Source organism: Petaurus breviceps, unplaced genomic scaffold, assembly GCF_028583685.1.
Source record: "Petaurus breviceps papuanus isolate PSGF00001 unplaced genomic scaffold, PetGlider_PUasm1.0 90977, whole genome shotgun sequence".
NCBI classification, from domain to species: domain Eukaryota; kingdom Metazoa; phylum Chordata; class Mammalia; order Diprotodontia; family Petauridae; genus Petaurus; species Petaurus breviceps.
Genome location: NW_027187391.1, coordinates 13,445,679 through 13,453,127, shown reverse-complemented (window position 1 = coordinate 13,453,127; position 7,449 = coordinate 13,445,679). Strand labels below are relative to the sequence as shown.

At 40.5% G+C, this 7,449-nt stretch overlaps 1 protein-coding gene across 1 annotated transcript in view; it reads right to left on the bottom strand.

Annotated features, from left to right (window-relative positions):
• LOC138153235 (pantetheinase-like) overlaps positions 1-7,118 on the bottom strand; it is a 25,289-nt gene extending 18,171 nt beyond the window's left edge. The window contains exon 1 of the mRNA XM_069077367.1: positions 6,931-7,118. The gene's annotated coding sequence lies outside the window, so the exon portion shown is untranslated. The remainder of the gene's footprint in view (positions 1-6,930) is intronic.
• Positions 7,119-7,449: the final 331 nt, after the last annotated feature.

The following is a 7,449-nucleotide window of genomic DNA, read 5'->3' as shown; positions in this document are numbered from 1 at the left end:
ATAGATAGATAGATAGATAGATAGATAGATAGATAGATAGATAGATATAGATATGTGTGTCTGTGTGTATATGTATGTATTTTTCCCTCTTTGAACCAATTCCAATGATTGTAAGGTTCAAGCATTATCCACAATCCCTGCCCCTCATTTTCCCCTCCCACTGTAAAGCTCTTCCTTGAACAACTCTTTTGTGAGAGATAATTTTCCCCATTTTTTCTCTCCTTTCCCTATTCTCCCAGTGCATACATCCTTCTCACCCCTTCATTTTTTTTAGATCATCCCATGCCCTCTGTCTATGTAGACTTCAAAATGCCCTAATTATGATAAAGTTCTTAGGAGTTACATGTATCATCTTTCCATACATGAACATAAACACTTTATCGAGTCACTTATGATTTCTCTTTCATGTTTATCTTTTTGTGCTTCTCTTGAGTCTTGTGTTAGGATGTCAAATTTTCTTTTTAGCTCTGGTCTTTTCAACAGGAATGCTTGAAAGGCCTCTGTTTCATTAAATATTATTTTTATTTCCCCTAGAAGGATTAGATTCAGTTTTGCTAGGCATGTTATTCTTGGTTGTAATCCTTTCTCCTTTGCCTTCTGGAGTATCATATTCCAAGCCCTCTGCTCTTTTAATATGGAAACTTTTAAATCTTGTGTGATCCTGTGACTCCACAATATTTAAATTGTTTCTTTCTTGCTGTTTACAATATTTTCAACTGACCTGGGTGTGCTGGAATTTGGCTACAATATTCCTGGGGAGTTTTCATTTTAGAATTTTGATGAGGAGGTGACTGGTGGATTCTTTCAGTTTCTATTTTACCCTCTGATTATATAATATCAGGGCAGTTTTCCTTGATAGTTTCTTGAAATTTAATATCTAGTCTCTTTTTAGGATCATGGTTTTCAGGTAGTCCAATAATTCTTAAATTATCTCTCCCTGATCCATTTTCCAAGTCAGTTGTTTTTCCAATAAGATACTTCACATTTTCTTCTATTTTTCATTCTTTTGACTTTATTTTATTGTTTCTTGGTGTCTCATGGAGTTAATACCTTTCATTTGCCCAATTCTAATTTTTAAAGTCTTATTTACTTCAGTGAGCTTTTATGCCTTTTACCATTTGGCTAATTCTGTTTTGTAAGGTGTTATTGTAGTCAGTATTTTTTTTTTATATCTTAAACTGCTAATTCTTTTTTCATAATTACATCACTCTCATTTATTTTCCAAAATTTTCCTCTACCATGCTTACTCTTTAATGCTTTGGGAAATTTGTGTTGGACTTGTGTACAATTTGCATTTTTCTTTGAGACTTTGTTTTTGGCTGTTTTCATGTTGTTTGAGTTTGTGTCTTGGTCTTCCCTGTCACAAGTTACTTTTTTTGGTTAAGTTCGGAGAGGGGAGGGGGGGGGGTTGATAGTTTTCTCATTTTTCCAATGTATTTCTTGACTTTAAACTTTATGTTAAGGTTAGGCTCTTGGTTGATTTTAGAAAAACATGGAAAGATTTGGACCAATAAAGGAATTTGGTATCCACCTCTGTAAAAAGAACTAATTAGTAGGTATAGTATGGTTTTACATACACAAATGCGTGTGTATTCATGTTTAATTGTAGCCTTCTCTAAGGCAGGGTGGGGAAGGAGGGAGAAAAAAAATTCAAAGTGCACCGAAGAGAACAAAAGAAAACTTAGGAGAAAGTACAGAAAAGCCAGGTAGCTTTAAAACAATGTGTAGTATTTATTTCATAGCTTTTCCAAAAAAAGTAAACAGTCTGAAATGGAAATTTATGGTTTTATATTGAACCCTCTCTTTATGTTCTGCTGTGTACATGGAAATGTAGGTTTTTTTTTTCTCATTTTGTATTTAAATTTAAAATTAATTTTTAAAAATTTAAACCAGGGATGGGGAACCTGTAGCCTCGCCACATGTAGCCCTCTAGGTCCTCAAGTGAGGCCCTTTATTCAATCAAAGGGTTACACTTGAGGACCTAGAGAGCCACATGTGGTCTCAAGGTCACAGGTTCCCCGGTCCTAGAGCATTAGGCCCTGCTCACCTGGGGGTGGGGAGGCACTACCCCAAGTTTCAGACTTTTTTGTCCTGCTGTTTTCAGAACTAGCTCTGGGGGTTCTTCAAATTTTTGATGCTTCTAAGGAGGTGTGATCCTGAGAGAGGTGTGGTCACTGCTCTCCTGGTCTGTGCTCTGGTCTTTATTCAGGAAGGGCCCCTACTCCCCTACTGCTATAAGTGCTAGCACTCCTGTATGACTTGGGACTGTAACCAGGGACCCTTCTCTCCTGCATCTGTAAGTTCTAATGTTCCTCTCTGCCCTGGAACTATGACCCAGAACTATATATGGACAATAGAGTTGCCAAACAGTACCCAGTTCTGTACCCAATGCCACCTCAGGTTCCCCTATAATCTCTTTCTGGTCCATCTCTGGACTAAGAACTCCCAAAGCTGCTGCTGCTGCTGCTGTCACAGTGCCGTCCAAGGCCCACCAATGGTGTCACTGCTGCATGCTCTCCAGAACAGCTCCCACCCCAGTGTCACAGACCTCTTCTGCTGACCTGATAAGTTGTCTTTTTTCTAGAAAAATGTCTTCACCTGACCTTTTTTTGGTTCTGCTGGTCCAGAATCCAATCTGAGCTATTATTCCAAATATTATTCAGAAAGGAATGTTGGGAGAGTCTAGCTATGTTGCTGCCTCTACTACCATCCTGGTTCCACCCCAAATTATTATGGACAGCAATCCATGTCCAAAACTGACTCATCCTTCCTTAAAACTTCCCTATTTCTATTAATGGAAACACAAGGTATCTAGTTTCCTCAGTCTTGACATTCTACACACCTCAGAGTTACCTTTGATCTTTCCTTTTCCTTCTCATCCCCTCATCTAATCAATTTAACTGAATTGGAAATACTATCAAATTTGCCTCCAAAACGTCTCTGGCATTTATTCCCTCTTTTTCATTCCCAATGCAAGCCAACCTAGCTCATGCCCTTATCCTTATCCCAATTTTTACTTCCATAGCAATTAATCTTGTATCTTTTTAGATTATAAGAACTTATCAATAGAAATAGCCTACAAATTATTTGTCCTTTCTCTAGGTTTATCTTTCTACCTTTAACACTGCTACTTAATCTTCCTATGCCAACTTGATCACATCAAGACTGAAAAACCTTCAGTGACTTCCAGTTGGCTACCAAATAAAATACCCCACTTCCTTTCATCACTTTGCCCAAAAGAAAAACTAAAAGAAATGGATAAGACCAATGTTAAGCTTGAACCACTGAATATTCTAGCAGGCCTATCTGCTAAACCTCTGAAACTAGAACATAAAACCAAAAAAGACACTTGCAAAGAAAGGAAAAATGCTACCCAAAGGGAAATTAGATATTGGTAAGAATGGGAACAACTCTACAGAAAAGGGAGATCCAAAAGAGATGGACACACATGAATTTTTGCTAAATTTTTTTGCTAGTTTTAGCGACTATACAGTTTAGAATATTTTTGTTTCACAAAAAATGTAGAACTTAGGATAAATTAATCATTTTATTATTTAAGAGCTTCATCAATTCAGTTCTAACTCGTTGTTTGCACTTACCAAATTGTGCTCCCCTTCATGTATTCCTACTAGTCTCTATCCCACATTCAGATGCTATCCTTAATGTGCCTTTGCATAGAATGGATTCTCCAGTTCTACCTCATACCCTGTGTCCCTGATTTCCCCTTCTCACCCATTAGACTACATACTCTTTATAAAACCCCCTCAAACACCCTAGCCATTCAATTCCTCAACCTACTCACTTCCCATGATGTACTGCTTTCTTCACCACACACAAAGATAGTCATATTCTTGATCTTTCCAGAATACATACAAACACAACACCTCCACATTCAAGATTTCAAAAATTTCCTTATCTGAACATAATCTATTGGCTTTTTGCCTCTCCCTCTGTCTCTGATTATTAAAACTTACTCATTTCTATCATGATCTCCAATCCCCACCAACCCTCAATTCTCTCCCAAACCATCTCCTTTGCACTAGCCACTTTTTTTTCTGCACTTCTCTTTCCCTCATCTTGACCCCTCAGTGCATCAATTCAACTCTACACTGATATCCTCTCTTTAATTCCTAGGTCACTTAACATTTTGCCAATTGTGCTCAGTCAAGCCTCAGCCTTAGTTCACTACCACCATTTATTACCTTTACTCACATGCTGTGGAGCAAAAGTGAAGAAAAGCACCTCAGCTGGGCCCTCACTGCTGCTAGGCAATCCTTTTACACCTGCCTTAACAACTCACTATCCCACTCTCCATAGTGGCTCTTCCAAATCTTTTTATCCTTGCTCAAACCTCCCATAGCTTCCTCTCCTCCTCCCCTTACTTTCTCAGGCGAGAATGTTGCCCCATTTTCATACAGAAAAAATTGTGGCCAGTCACCATGTGCGCCTTCTTCTCACCTCTTCCTCATTTCCTCTCATTCAGATGCCTTCTACCACTATCGCCTGCATTTGTTTCACATGATGAGATGGCCTTAATTTTTACCAAGGCTAACCCCTCACTACTTGTTTAAGCCATCCCATTACATCCCATGTCCTCTAACAGACTGCACCTTCTGTCATTCCCATTCTTTCACTTATTCCCAATCACTTCTTGTCTACTGGCTCATTTCCCACTGTCTACAAACATGCCTGTTTCTCTCCAATCCTCAAAAAAACATCATGATCCTTTCATCTCCAACTATTGTGCTAAACTCCTTGGGAAGGCTATCTACAAGAAGTGCCTCCATTTTCTTGTCCCTTCTTAACTCCTTGCAATCCAACTTTCCAACCTTATAATTCCAGTGAAACAGTTCTCTCCAGTTGCCAGTGATTTCTTAGTTGCAAAATCCAGCAGTTTTTCTCAATCCCCATCTTTGATCTCTCTTTATCCATTGACATTGTTGAACACCCTCTGCCTTTATAATTTCTTCTCTCTAGGTTTTTGGGACACTACTCTCTCCAGGTTTTCCTCCCTACCTATTAAACCACTCCATTTTGATCCTCTCAAGGTTGGTGTCCCACAGGGTCCCATACTAAACTCTTCTCTTCTTCCTACTTCACTTGGTGATTTCATTAGCTCCCATGAATTTAATTATAATCTCTCTGTTGAAGATTCCTAAATCTACCTATCCTGCCCCAACCTCTCTGTTGACCTCCAATTTAGTATTCCCAACGCTTTTTAGACATCTCAAACTGGATGTCCAGTAGATATCTTAAACTCAACATGTACAAAACTGAACTCATTATCTTTTCCCTGTAAATCCTCTTCCCCTCCAAAACTACTTATTTATTGTGGAGGGCAACACCATCTTCCCAATCCCTCATGCTCACAAGCTAGAAGTCATCCTGCATTCCTCATACTCTCTCACCCTCCATATCCAAACTATTACCAAGGCCTGTCAATTTTACCTTTACAAAATCTCTGGAATATGCCCTTTTCTCTTCTGACACTGTCCTCATTACCTCATGTCTGAGCTATTATTGCAAATGATGGTGGGTTGGTCTGCCTCAACTCTCTCCCCAATCTGATCCATTTCTCATTTAGCGATTTTCTTAATTGCAGGTCTGCCCATGTCATTCCTCCCCACATCACCATCACCTCCACCCCTCCTCCTACCAAATTTCTGTGGCTTCCTCCATGATCAAATACAAAATCCTCTGTTGTTAAAAATCCTTAATAACCAAGCCCTCTCCTACCTTCCAATTTTCTTACACCTTACTTCCTACCAAGCACTGTTTGATCTAGTGAAACTGGCCTCCTGGCTAGTCTAGGAACAATGAATTCCATCTCTTGGCTCTGGGCATTTTCTCTGGCAATCCCCCCAAGCCTGGAATGCTCTCTCTCCTCATCTTCATCTACTGATCTCTCTGGCTTCAATCCCACCTTCTATAGGAAGCCTTTCCTAACCTCTAATTCTAATGCCTTCTGTCTGTTATTTTTGATGTTCACTCCTGTTTTAAGATGATAGATGAAAGTTGGCACTTTGATAACTATTAAGGGATTAGTGGTACTATTCATCATAAAGACATATTAAGTTTGAACTAGACTTGGGAGGTCATTCAGACAAAAATCCCATCAACAAGCATTTACTAAGATCCCCATGTACAAAAATAATTATAGGGGCTCTTTTTGTAGTGGCAAAGAACTAGAAATAAGGAAGTTTCCACCAATTAGAAAATGGCAGAACAGATTACGTTATAGGGACATAATTTGCCATGAGCAATGAGAAAAGGAATGGCTTGAGAGAAATCTGAGAAGACTTGTATGAACTGATGAGGAGTGAAAGGCGCAGAGCCAGAACAATTTACACAACAATGATGTAAAGGCAAACAACTGTTAAAGACTTAATAACTTCCATCAATACAACCATCAACCCAATTCTAGAGGACTGAGGGTGCCTCATCTCTTGACAGAGATGGATTCAAAATGTAGAATTTAAAACATACTTTTTGGATGTGTCCAATATGATCGTGCGTTTTGCTCGATGACGAATATTTGTTAAATTGGTTTTTTTTTCTTTTTTCCCCCCAGTGGGAGAAAGATGGGAAATAAATGATCCTTAACTGATGGATGACTAACGGGTTTGGTCCTAAAATAATGAAATTGAGGCAGCTTAAAGGGGTTGAGGAGGTGGGGGGAGGGAACTGGAAATAGAGGTGGGAATGGAAATGTGGGATGGAAGATGGGAAGAAGGGAGGGGCCATGGGGGAGGGGAATGGGGAAGGGGAGGGGGAAGACATCAAACTGAAGGGTTCTGAGGTGAGAGAAGAGAGGAAGCGCAGATTCGGAAGAAAAGAGAGGAGATTTGAGACACACGAGAGAAGAAGGAGGCAGGGACACCCCGAGACAGCTGTTACCCTTCTATTTTCTGAAATACTACTTTACCTTACCAGGGAGTTAACCTGAAGAAAATTCGCTGCCTACCAACAACCTCAGCTTGACCGCCAGGAGGGGGGAGCAGAGAACCAGGCACGAGGCGGGCGGTCCCAGCGCACGTTGGAGGTGGGCGCTCCTGTCCGTGTCGAATCTCTATGGTCTTCAGAGAGACCTTCTATCTCTCAGCTCCTCCCAGCTCTATGGCCGTCAGTTCCCCGCCTCCCCCCAATCAGAATGTGGACCTTGACACTCCTCTATCTGCCACGCCCCCTTCACCCACATTTGAGTCTTGGGAGCAAGAGGCGCCATATTTGAATCTCTGGGAGCAAGAGGAGAAGGCGGGGCGGGGGAGGGGGCCAAGCTCCAGTTAAAGTGTCAGTAGTGACTCCGGTTCAGGTAGCATTTTAAGTCTGAGATGCCCTTTCCCAGGACAACGCCCTGAAGGAGGCACACAGGGTTAGCGTTACCATCTTCCAAACCAAGAACATGGAGTCATACATAGCCGTAGCTGTAGGAAGGATCTTAGAGGCTAT